The 13,547-nt window shown below is 39.0% G+C and overlaps 1 protein-coding gene across 2 annotated transcripts in view; it reads right to left on the bottom strand.

Moving 5' to 3' along the window:
• Positions 1-2,169, bottom strand: part of LOC136257055 (broad substrate specificity ATP-binding cassette transporter ABCG2-like) — a 136,152-nt gene extending 133,983 nt beyond the window's left edge. For both annotated transcript variants that reach the window (XM_066050173.1, XM_066050174.1), the window contains exon 1: positions 1,978-2,169. The gene's annotated coding sequence lies outside the window, so the exon portion shown is untranslated. The remainder of the gene's footprint in view (positions 1-1,977) is intronic.
• Positions 2,170-13,547: the final 11,378 nt, after the last annotated feature.

Below are 13,547 nucleotides of genomic sequence, written 5' to 3' on the forward strand. Positions count from 1 at the left end.
GTTTTCGCTTGGTTTAGTGGCCAAATTGGGCTACAGCAATATAAACAAACAATTACTGAAATATCCGTGTTACTTTATGCAATCATTAATCACGGGGTAATACACCCGTTCGATACTCTTAGTTACTATTATATATTCTTGATTAAATGTTTCTTATTGCTTGACATGGTGATTTGATGAGATAATGCAGTGTTCCATTGTCCAATGTGAGCAAAATGTTCATCACACACTATTATAATTTCTGATTCAGTTTCTCATCATTGGTTCATTTGTGTGCTATTTATATAAAAACACATCAAGTGATTGGCCCCAGTGGTGTACCTACTATTGGTAAAGCAGTAGCTGTCTAATCCTCATCATCCTATTTTATGGCCACCTGTGAAAACTGGCCACAACAACTGACCCTCCCGATTAAGAATCAGTTGCACAGCCATATTCCAACTTTTCTAAAGTTTGCAAAAATAAAATAAATTCTGGATGGTAACTTAGTCAATTTTGGTGGGATAGACACACACTAAACCAATTAAAACAAAGCCTGTGATGCTGTAGTTTAGCATACAAAGCTTCGTGAAATAACACGCCTTCACTTCCTAACTGAAATTTCAAGTAGAATTTTTAAACTGAACTTGGCCAAAGCTATTTTAGTTCTAACCATTTTTCGAACAATTCCACACTAAGCCTTAGTTTGATAACAGCACGGAATGTAGTGAAAATGCACACCAGTAGACTTCAACAACCGTCTGCATCAGGGACGAATAATAAAATTCAAAGTGTACTATTGTAGAGTAACGCTTACCTGATACCTCTACCAACTTTGAATAGTCTGTGGTACATAATTTTGAAGATATTCGGCTGGTGAGAAAGGAGACTGCATTGCTAGCCAGGGCACGCTCCATATAGTTGTAGCAGAGCAATGTGTGTTATTTGGTGTCAACAACAGTAATTGGTGGTCTATAGAGCTACTTTTAGTTAGTTCTCTGAGATGCTTCACTATGGTCTGTATTATGGATTTCCATATTAATTTGAACATGACCACAAACATGTTGTTCAGTTAACTAGATCTGCAGTTAATCGGTTCAGTGCTGCTTTAACTTTGAACTGCCAAGCATTTGCACATTAAATTTTCACACCTCTTAGCTACTGTGATCTGTGGAGAACAGATATCTGTTTTTTTGTGCATGCAATGCTAACCATGAAATCTCAGCTATGTAGCTCGCTATTATAGCAAAAGAAACTGACTAGCCTACAAATTTAACACCCTTCTATTGGATTATAGACATAACTTTCATGATACCCACAACAGTACTGACTTGAAATTTTTCAAAAATTTCATCACATCATCACACTCATGCCAGTAGCTAAATTCACACTAAAGCATTGGTCCATTACACAATCCAAACATCATGTGTAATAGAGATGAAAAATCTTGTCTTTCAGGAAATAAAATGCTCCATGATTCAAAGTGCAATTGAATAGTAGTGTAAAAACTTACCAACTGACACAATAGAATCCCAATCTCTACAAGTATTTTTAGATAAATTATAACTGACTCTCATCTATGTGATTTGTAATGTTTTTTCCTTACCTGAACATATCAGTTTGTAACTGTGTTTTCAGTAATCATAATCATAATCATAACTCTGAGCGGCACGCATATTGCTAAACAAAATCCTGCTTAGCAACCGTTAGCTAGCAACCAGGCTTTCACAAAATCTGAATACAAGCCGACTCTTACTTAGATTCATGTCGCCAACTATAAATTAAAGTGAGCGTAAATAAAACTGCACAAATCAGTTATTGTGCTACGGTAGAGGGTACTAACTTATGAGTCTTGTGAACGAGACCGGACTCAATAAATTTACATCGCTTTTTTTGTAGCTATCCCGCAAACTGACATGTAGCTGGACTAAACAGTGCTTTGTACATTAGCATGCACACTTACAATTCTAGTATACATAATTACAAGTTGTTCCTCACCTTGCCTTCTGGCACCTGTAGCTCCACCTGTCCGCAACTTCAAAGAACACTGTCGCGCGTCCTTAATTTTCAAATACGGAATACCGTATACTGGCCCCCAGATTATAGAGCTACTGTAAAGAATTGTTACCTTTGTAAGTTTACTAGCTGCTACAGAAACTTTTCAGTAACCTTGTGGCGTTACAACGCAGTATGCTCTTTCTTCTGGGAGACTTCCTCGGAGACTTCTGTTAAGTAGCTAATCAGTGTAGCTAGTTGTAGCTACAATTAGCTCGATACAGCACTTAGAATTTTAGGTGTAGTATAGCAGCTGTTTCGTTTTTTTAATTGGCAGGAACCTTATTTTGTGTGCGAAGTCCATTTTCCCCGAAATTAGCGAATCAAGTTAAACTCGTTTCTGCGTCTGGCAGATTTCACAATCGCAGAAATTAACGCTTTTTTAGCAGCTTCGCAAAAAATTGGACCTCGCAATTTTAACCGGAAATATTTCTTGCTGTGCGGGAGCATAATATTTTTGCAATGGAAATGACGTGCGGGCCCATTCTATACTGACAATTTTATCAACTTTAGGCACTGCATGAACAGGTTTTTGAGAATTTAAATACAGGCTATTTCAGTAATATAGGGGGTTGTATTGTATTTATTACTTTGTAGCTAGAAACTTCTGCATGCAGGGAGCCAGTATAATAGCACATGCAGGAAAATTACAGTTAGCTATGCACAATAGATATAGGATGATTAGCTGCAAACTATAATTATATGAAGTTTATCAACTGTTTAAATCTCTCATGTGTTATTCCTCCTGCATCACTGCAGGGGTACACTGTATAAATTGATGGTATGTGACCCCTATACAGTCACTTAGGATGGTTATACCTTCAAAGTATGACACTCATACGTCTGAAGTGTGATGATCACACTAAGCAACTGCAGGAGTCATACCATCTGCATGATCAATGGTTGTTCCATAACTTTATCGCTGATGGGAAGAAGGAGTGTAGATGACAATCTATTGATATAAGGGTCTCATGTATAGCGGTAATGATGGCCTCGAGTTGTGCATGGTATATGGAGAGGAGTTAATTCATTGTTGTACATCTGAATCAGTTTGAGTGTGTCTGACACCACAAAATGTTGCAATAGATACACTTGTACATGGTGTGTATATTGCGACATTTTTGGTGTGTCATGCAGACACACTTTATTTTTTGCAGTGGAGGAGATCTATAACCAGCATGTTATTAGATTGGCCATCACTTGAAATTCATAGAAAGAAGTCACGTATACTGTTTAAGGTTTTGAACAAGTTAATACACATTCCGACTCAGTCAGTAAATTAATGATTTAAGCAGTTAATGTTCATATAGGAGCCAAAACACTACCTCGCCCAATACCTCTCTGTACAAAGTCCCCACACCAGCACGGCCATTTTATTTTGTGACGCCAGAAAACGTCATTGCGGATATCGTCCAACCCCTATGCAGCGGCGGAGGAAGTAGTTAATATGAGGGGGGGCTGGGCTGACCCAGACTTATTTCTATAGTTTGGTAAGGTGAGACCAAAAAAAAAAAAAAAAAAAAAAAAAAAAAGGTCGCAACCAACTGACAAGAGCTTTCCACCTCACCAACTACCATTTCTAGCTGATAAACTACATAAAAATCCTTTCATAGCTCGCTACACACTGACTACTTTATTAGAGTGACTGCTCTATTAGAGTATCTCGATCTTATCACGGTTTTCAGCCCCACTCCAAGAAAGATAATTTCGGTGTGATATCATTCTGAGGGGGGGGGGGCTAAGCCCCCCCCTCAGCAGACCGAGGGGGGGCTTTAGCCCCCTAGCCCCCCTCCCTTTCCGCCGCCTATGCCCCTATGATAGCGTTTATAAATTCGAAGAGGGCGAAGGTGAGGCATAATAGTATATAATGCAATACAGATAAACCTAGTTGTGTCCGAATTTAAAATTTTCGGTCTGCTTTCCTTGTTGGAACGCGTTTTGCATCGTTACGGTACGTGTAGGCTACTTCTTACCTTTATTATCTCGTGGTTCCAAGTGTAGAAAGCTACAGACAACATTCATTTCGAATACTGCGTGATAAAATCTCTGAAGCCCCCACACTAACACGGCCATTTTATCAATTATGACATCAAATTCGTCCGGCATTGCGGATATCGTCCATTCTGCACACCCATGCACTGATAACTTAAAAAGAGGCTAACCATTTTTGTTGTGTATAGCTATAGCTATATTGCCTTAATGGTTTAGGGCTTATAGTCTCACTTGGCCAGACCTTATATGCTCTTTGTACGGTGTACTATAGCTGCATGAATAGTTTTTGTGCTGTAATCATATTAATTTTTGTAAGGTCAAGCTTTTCAGGCTCCTTTCCCTGCATGTACATCTATAATACTATAGCTACAATTAGTGTATAGCTGCATGTGCCCGGAGAGACAGTCACTGATAGTGACTCTATATATAGTTTACAAGCACGTGCAAATAGTATAGGGTCTGGCCGCATGAGTCTATATAGGGTGCATTCATTGGGCACCTCCTGTTTCAAAAATTGATGCTATATGTATACGTTAACCATCATTACACAGCTATAGCCTATATACATGCCTTCATAGTGTTTTCTTCACATTTTTTTCTCCTTCACCTTCACCTATATAATATACCTTTATGCATATATCACAATAACATGCTTTAGTCAACTTAGTTATCTTTTTGTAAGGTTCTTCTAAGTGCATGATCTGGATCAATGACAGTCATGAGTATAGTTCATGCATATTGATTTTATTTGGCAATTAGCAAAGCCCTTTAAGGGTAAAATTTAACCCTAATGTACAAAAACAAATGTTTATAGAAATTAAGTAATTTAATTATGTAAACGACCCTTAAAAGTGACCAAATCTAATTTAGATCAAGACACACGATAGTGTGTCGTGCGGCCAAAGAAGCCGGCGCTGAGTATATTGACAGGAAGAAAGAAAACGTCATTTTCACACCTTTGTATCTCGGTGATACCTTATCCGATTGAAACCAAATTTTCTACAGAGTTTCCCGCCAGCTAGGGGAGTATACATTCCAAATTTGAAGAAAATCGCTCCAGCCATTTCCGAGATACGAGCTGCCAAACTTTCGATTATTGTCTTGGATTTTTTTTTTCTTCGTCTTTTCGCACACTTGCAAAAATTGCTATAAAACGCAAACGCGTACTCTGACCACCTTGAAGTTTGGCACACAGAGAGGGAGTCCAAAGGCGAATCCTACTGTCAAATTTAGTGCAAATCTGATGGACGGTTCAGGATTTATGACCGATTATTCACGTAAAAAGGATATGGAACCAATTACCTTGCATTGACATCAACCAGTCCCTACCAGTCATCAAAGCTACTATTCAGAACTATTTATGGCAACACTTCACCACAAATTTCTCTCCTGACAATCCCTGCACCTATCATTACTGCTGTAGATGCAGCAAGTGCTATGATTCTGGACTGACAATTAACTTTACTACATAAGTTTAATTAACTCCCGGCTGCCAGCACAGGTTGCTGGCAGACCATCAATGCAACTTTTTCTTCATCTATACCCACCTACACATGTATAATTGTAATTGTATGTTGCATTGTAAAGCATTAATAATAATAATAATAATAAAACAAGATCGATTTGTTGTCACGCCTACAGGGTAAACCACTTCATGGAATGAGTTGAAAATTGCTATGTAGATGGAGTAACCATCTTAGGAGTGCCTTTTGGTGGTTTGAAAGGAATCGAGATAAAGACCATGGAGATATGACACAAAACCCAACCTGTGTCACAATTACGCGATCGATTTTTATGAATAAAAAGTATTAGTTTTTACGCCTACTATAGGCAAACCGCTTAGAGCAATGAGCTGAAAATCGGTGTATAGCTGGAATAATCTTCATAGAAAGTCCTTGCAGTAGTACAGAAGAATCGGATTACAAACCACTGAGTTATGATTCGAAAGCCACCTCCTTGTAGCAAATGCAAACAGTTAATCTTATAGACAGTTCAGTAAGAAGCAAGTCACCCTATAGAGAGTTCAGCTACAAATATATCACTGTAGTGATGCAGAACATTACAAGTCACACTGAAGAGAGTTCAGCTATAAACAAGTCATGCACCCTGTAGAGAGTTCGGCTACACTCTCTAGAGAATTCAGCTACAAACAAGTCACTGTGGAGAGAGTTCAGCTACAAAGAAACCACCCTGTAAAGAGTTCATCTATATACAAACAAGTTACCCTATAGAGATCACCTGCAAACAAGTAACCCTGAAGAGAGTTCAGCTACAGACAAGTCACTTTATAGTTTATACAGTGTTCAGCTACAAGTAAGTCACTCTGTAGAGAATTCAGCTACAAACAAGTCACTCTGTAAAGAATTTGCTACAAACAAGTCACCATGTAGAGAGTTCAGCAACCAAAATACCACTCTGTAAAGAGTTCAGCTATACAAACAAGTTACTCTGTAGAGAGATCAGCTAGAAACAAGAGAGAGCTCAGCTAGAAGAAGTCACCCTGTAGAGATCTCAGCTGCAAAGAAACCCTGTAGAGAGATCAACTACAAACAAATCACCCTGCAGAGCTAGCGTTCAGTTATACAAATCACCCTGTAGAAAGTTCAGGTACAAACAAATCACCCTATATACAGTTCAGCTACAAAAAAAAATCACTCTGTAGAGAGTTCAGCTACAAAGAAACCATCTTGTAGAGAGTTCAGCTACAAACAAGTTACCCTACAGTGAGATCAGTTTAAAACAAGATATTTCAGCTACAAACAAATCAACCTGTAGAGAGTTCAGCTATGAACAGATCACCCTGTAGAGAGTTCAGCTAGAAACGAGTTACTCTATAGAGAGATCAGCTAGAAACAAGTCACCCTGTAGAGATTTTAGCAACAAACAGATCATCCTGTAGATAGTTCAGCTAGATACAAGTCACCCTATAGAGAGATCAGCTAGAGGAAGTCACCTTGTAGAGAGATCAGCTAGAAAAAAGTTGCCTTGTAGAGAGTTCAGTAACAAAGAAACCATCCAGTAGAGAGTTCAGCTACAAACAAATCACCCTGTAGAGAGTTCAGCTGCAAACAAATCACCCTGTAGAGAGTTCAGTTACAAACAAATCACCCTGTAGATAGATTAGCTAGAAACTAGACACAATATAGGGAATTCAGTTACAAGCAAATCACCCTGTAGAGAGTTCGGCTACAAACAAATCAATCTGTAGAGAGATCAGCTAGAGGAGGTCACCTTGTAGAGAGATCAGCTAGAAACAAGTCACCTTGTAGAGAGTTCAGTGACAAAGAAACCATTCTGTAGAGAGATCAGCTACAAACAAAATACCTTGTAGAGACTTCAGCTACAAACAAATCAACCTGTAGAGATTTCAGTTACAAATAAATCACCCATTGTAGAGAGATCAGCTACAACCAAATCACCCTGTAGAGAGATCAGCTACAAACAAATCACCCTGTAGAGAGATCAGCTAAATACACATCACCCTGTAGAGAGTTCAGCTACAAATAAATCACCTTGTGGAGAGTTAAGCTACAAACAAATTACCCTGTAGAGAAATAAGCTACAAACAAACCACCTTGTAGAGAGTTGAATCTACCTGTAGAGATATCAGTTACAAACAAATCACCCCCTGTAGAGAGATCAGATTACCCTGTAGAGAGTTCAGCTACAAACAAATCACCCTGTGGAAAGTTCAGGTATAAAAAAATCACCCCGTAGATAGTTTTGATACAAACAAATCACCTTGTAGAGAGTTCAGCAAGATAAAAGTCACCCTGCAGAGAGATCAGGTCACCCTATAGAGAGGTCAGCTAGAAGAAGTCACCTTGTAGAGAGTTCAGCTACAAAGAACAGAGAGTTCAGCTAGAAACAAGTGACCCTATAGAGAGATCAGCTAGAAACAAATCACCCTGTAGAGAATTCAGCTACAAACAAATCACCCTGTAGAGATTTCAGCTACAAACAGATCATCCTGTAGATAGTTCAGCTATAGATACGAGACCTATCCCAGTGACCTCTCAAGATGATACCTCGGATGGCACTGTTACATCGAAAAGAACTAAAAATCTCAACTCGTCCTGTCCTATCTGTGAACGAGCTTTCGAACCTGGGAAAGAATCTATTTTCTGTGATGGCGACTGTCAGAAGTTTATTCACCGGCAATGTGCAAGCCTAACCAAACATCAATTCAAGCAAGTTGGTGAGTCAGACTTACCTTATTTTTGTGTTCATTGCACTTTGTCTAAGCAAAACTCAGAAATAACTAATCTCAAACAAGTTATCACCGAGCTCACTGACAAAATCAATTCCCTTACACCGGTGAAACCTGTTAATGTACATTCTGCTGTACAATTACCTGTACGCATGTCCACAAATCCTGCTAGCCAACCTCCAAACACTGCTACCACAACAGTGCAACCAGCTGACCGTAAATTTAACTTGGTCGTATATGGAGTTAGTGAGTGCCCTAATGGAACCAGTCGGCCAGACAGAATGAAACACGACATAGACAAGTCTGTTTCTGTTTTATCAAAGATTAACAATGACATCAATTCCAACTCAGTCAGGGACTGCCTAAGATTGGGCAAATACAACAAAGAGCAGTATCGTTCTCGTCCACTTTTATTAAAACTTAATCGAGCTGTTGATGTGATTTCAGTCCTTTCAAACCTGGGTGCCAACCAGGACAAGTCGGTTTCCATCAAACCTGACATGACCCCAGATGAAAAGCAAAAGGAAGCGTTGTTACTTAAAGAAAGGTGGCCACTATTGCAGTCTGGTGTCAACAAAGCTGATGTCAAAATCAGGTCGGGTTCTATTTACATTAAGGGTAAGAAACATGGGTATGTCTCCAATTCAGTTTTCCACCTTGCAAACGCTAGTCCACCGACTATGTCTGTGGACAGTGATTCTACAGACAATGCTAGTCCACCAACTATGTCCGTGGACAGTGATTCTGCGGATAATTCTAATTGACCAAAAAAAGATCTATATTTGTGTTTGCATAATTATAGAAGCCTTGCAAATAAGTTGACAACATTTCAAAACTTTGTCTACACTTTTAACTACAATATTATAGGAATAACTGAAACGTGGTTGAATTCTACGATAGCAGACAACGAAATTCTTCCTGCTAGCTTTACAATATACCGTTCAGACAGAAACACTAGAGGTGGAGGAGTACTACTAGCTATCAGGAATTCTGTTCCCAGCCAACTTGCAGACTGTCCTGTGAACTTAGAACTAATCCTTGTACATGTTGGCCTAAACAATCCAATTCGAATTTGCTTACTATATAACCCTCCAAATACTACTACTAGTCATAGACAAAACCTAATAACATATCTTGAGAAACTTACTGCTGATCCCAAGCCACTTGTCATAATGGGTGATTTTAATGTCCCAGATGTAAACTGGGCCACTTTAACTGCGTCAACTAGTTTTTCATCCCAACTGTGTGATTTAGTATTCCAGTCCAATTTGTTGCAGATAATTGACTGCCCCACACATATCCATGGCAACGTACTCGACCTTGTTTTTACCAACTGTAATGATGCCATCAATTCATTTTCTGTTTATACGGATAACACAATATCTGATTATTATTTAATAACCTTAAAAATGTCATTTAACTTTACTCATTCCGATCGGCAACCATCGAATTATGTATATGATTTTTCAAAGGCAGACTATGATGGCTTTTGTCAATTTCTCCTAAGCTATGACCTTACTAGTTATTATAACTGTACTGATGTCAATGAAGCATGGACCTTCATCAAGCAACTAATTATTACAGGGATGGATCAATTTATTCCAAAAATTAGGTTGAGATCCTCTCAATATCCTAAATGGTTTAACGCCCATATAAGACACCAAATTAAGTGTCTCCGAACACTACGACGAAAGTTAAGACGACGCTTTTCTATACCTGCCCTTAATCGCTTGATCTGTGCAGAAGATAACTTACAATCGGAGTTACAAACTGTTAAATCTAATTACGAACAAAGTTTATTAGACAATTTTGCCAAGTATAAAGACCCTAAATTATTTCGCTATATCAAGAGTCTGTCTAAATCGAGATCATTGCCTACAGTCCTGAAATACAACTCCACCTCAGTGGAGACTGACAAAGAAAAAGCAGATATGTTCAACAACTACTTTTTCTCCATGCTTACAGATAGTACTTCTGACTTACCCATGTTGCCTGAGCTAAATAGCTTAATAACCGATATATCAATCAATCCGAATGAAGTATTTGAAGTGTTAAATGCCCTCCAGTTGAACAAAGCATCTGGTGCAGATAATATTGGCCCTTCTGTATTAAAGAATTGTGCTGCTTCTCTGGCTCAACCATTACATTTCCTTTTTTCTTTGTCTCTAAGAAACGGTGAGGTGCCTTCACAGTGGAAGCACCACACAATTATACCAGTGTTCAAAGCTGGTGACAAATCCAGTGTTAATAATTATCGACCAATTTCACTATTAAGTAATATCTCAAAGGTCCTCGAACGGATAGTTTATAATAAAATAATGGAAGTTTATTCTGACTTAATATCACATCGTCAGTTTGGATTTTGTAGAAACAAGTCCACGTTACAACAATTACTGCTGTATTTTAATGATCTTTGCTCCTCTAAAGCACAAAAGGACTGTATTTATTTAGACTTTTCTAAAGCTTTTGACAGTGTCCCACACAATAAATTGTTATCAAAGCTATGGTTTAATGGGATCACCGGCAATTTATGGTCTTGGTTTCGTTCATATTTGACTTCTCGTTACCAATGTGTGTCTGTTAATGGCTGCCTTTCCAATGTCCTACCTGTTAAGTCTGGTGTTCCACAGGGCAGTATACTAGGACCGTTACTATTTTTAATCTATATAAATGAATTATCTCATGTCGTAGTACATTCAACTATATTCAAGTTTGCCGATGACCTCAAGTGTTATCTACCTATAAGAACTCATATGGACTCCACTCATCTCCAACATGACTTGAACCTATTATATAAGTGGAGTACAGAGAACCTTCTTTCTTTCAAAGTTAACAAATGTGTTGTCCTACAGTGTTTACCATCATCAACTTCAGCTATCACTGTTTACAATCTTGATAATTTTGAACTATCTAAAGTACCTCAACACAAAGATCTTGGCATCATATTTACAACAAACTTAACTTGGCAATCCCATTACGAAGCCATTACAGCTAAGGCTTATAAATCAATTGGTCTGATACGGCGAACATTCAAAAACACTATATCAATCCAACCCAAAAGAACTCTTTACTTAACCTTATTGTATTGCTCTCCTTTGTGGTGGCCCAATCTCATTAAGGATATTTCGATGTTGGAAAGAATTCAGCGACGTGCCACCAAATTTATTTTAAACGATTTTACTTCGGATTACAAGGAAAGACTTATGGATCTCAAACTATTACCCTTAATGTACACATTTGAATTACTAGATATTCTATTTTTCATCAGATCATTAAAGTATCCTACTCCTAGTTTTAACATCTCAATTATGTAACCTTCAATAATTCTAATACCAGATCATCAAATATCAAACTACATCACAAGATTTTAAGTAATTCAATATGTGCCAATTCTTATTTTTATAGACTTCCCAGATTATGGAATTCTCTGCCAGTAATTGACCTTACCCTCTCCTTCAACACAATTAAGCATCAGTTAAAGAGCTATTTATGGGAACATTTTTTAAGTAATTTTAATTCAAATAATAAATGTACTTTCCATTTTGCATGTCCTTGTTGTAGTTGTGCTAAGCTCCCCAACCCTTGTAACTATCATTTATTGTAATAACTAGTTTCATAGGCTTTTGGTAATTAAGTTAAGTATAAGTAGTTAGTTTTATAGGCATCTGGCATTGATTGTCATTTGTCCTTCAGATCACCTTTCCAATCATACTGTCTTATTATTGTACCTACCATCCTTGTAATTTTGCTGTGTATCTGTAAAGCAATGAAATAAAATAATAAAATAAGTCAGCGTTGAAACCGGGTCACTACTGCTGACCCGGATGACCCACTGACCCGGATGTGACCCGGATTGACCCGGATTAAATTAAGCCGAGGCGCGCGATAGGAGCTATGTTTCGGGTATTCTCGAGCGAGCGAGACTACGTTTTGAGCGTTCGATTCGTGTTGAGTAAACGAGTAGTTATGTGATAACTAAGCCGGTAAGTTTATAATTTAAAATCAGTCAGTGGGTTTGGTTCCACGTAGCTACTGTGAGTTTACAGACAGCAATTGGGTGTGGCTTCATACATACTTAGTATTGCAATTTCCCAATATATTAAAATGGGTGTGGCTCACAAAAGTACTTAATATCCTGCTGCAAGACTAGACCTGGACTATATACAACTCATACATTAATCGATTAGTGGGCTCCACGTAAGCTTGCAGACTGAAACGGACACAGTTTCATGCTACAGACTGCACTTACTAATAAATGGGCGTGGCTGAGCGTATGTTTGTAACGCGATAAGTGGGCGTGGCTCATGAAAGAGCTACGCGACTGGCGTTTATAGGTTCCACGTCGCCAAACGATCAATTTCGTTTCTCACGTGATCCAATTGGTGCCCGTCTTGACATCGCCATGAATGGTTTTTGGGGTGGAAGAAGTGAAAGATGTTTTGTGGATGTGCGGGTGTTCAACCCTCTGGCTGCTTCTAATGCGTCCTCATCACTGGCCTCCTGTTATCGGAGGCATGAGAACATTAAGAAACGTGCGTATGCTCAGAGAATTCGTGAGGAGGAACATGCCTCTTTTACCCCCCTGGTAATGTCTGCCTCTGGTGGTCTAGCTCATGAGGCTTCTGTTTTTTATCAACGCTTGGCTCATCAACTTTCAAACAAGTGGGGTGATGATTACTCTGTTGTCATGGGGTGGTTAAGGTGCTGTCTATCTTTTTCTCTCTTGCGGTCCTCCATACAATGCATCCGCGGAGCCCGCTCATCCATCGGTCACTATGTTAAGACTCCCCCAATTGTGGAGCTGATTCGGGCAGAGTCTCAGTTTGCCGTGGACTAAGAAAGTCCCGGTTTGTCCAGCACAGGCCATTTATGTGCTGGGGGTGGTAGGCAAGGGCAGTCCATCAAGCCCGGGTTAAAAAAAAAAATCCGGGTCAGACCCGGATAATTTGTAAACCGGGTCAGACCCGGATGACCCGGAGAAAATGTGACCCGGTTGACCCGGATGACCCGGATGACCCGACCCGGTTTCAACGCTGATACAAGTCACCCTGTAGTAGCAGAAGTCACCTTGTAGAGACCAGCTACAAAGAAACCATCCTGTAGAGAGTTCAGCTACAAACAAATCACCCTGTAGAGAGTTCAGCTATGAATAGATCACCCTGTAGATAGTTCAGCTATACAAGTCACCCTGTAGAGAGATCAGCTAGAAGAAGGCACTGGCTAGAGAGATCAGCTAGAAGCAAGTCACCTTGTAGAGACCAGCTACAAAGAAACCATGCTGTAGAGAGTTCAGCTACAAACAAATCACCCT

This window comes from Dysidea avara, chromosome 5, assembly GCF_963678975.1.
Source record: "Dysidea avara chromosome 5, odDysAvar1.4, whole genome shotgun sequence".
NCBI classification, from domain to species: domain Eukaryota; kingdom Metazoa; phylum Porifera; class Demospongiae; order Dictyoceratida; family Dysideidae; genus Dysidea; species Dysidea avara.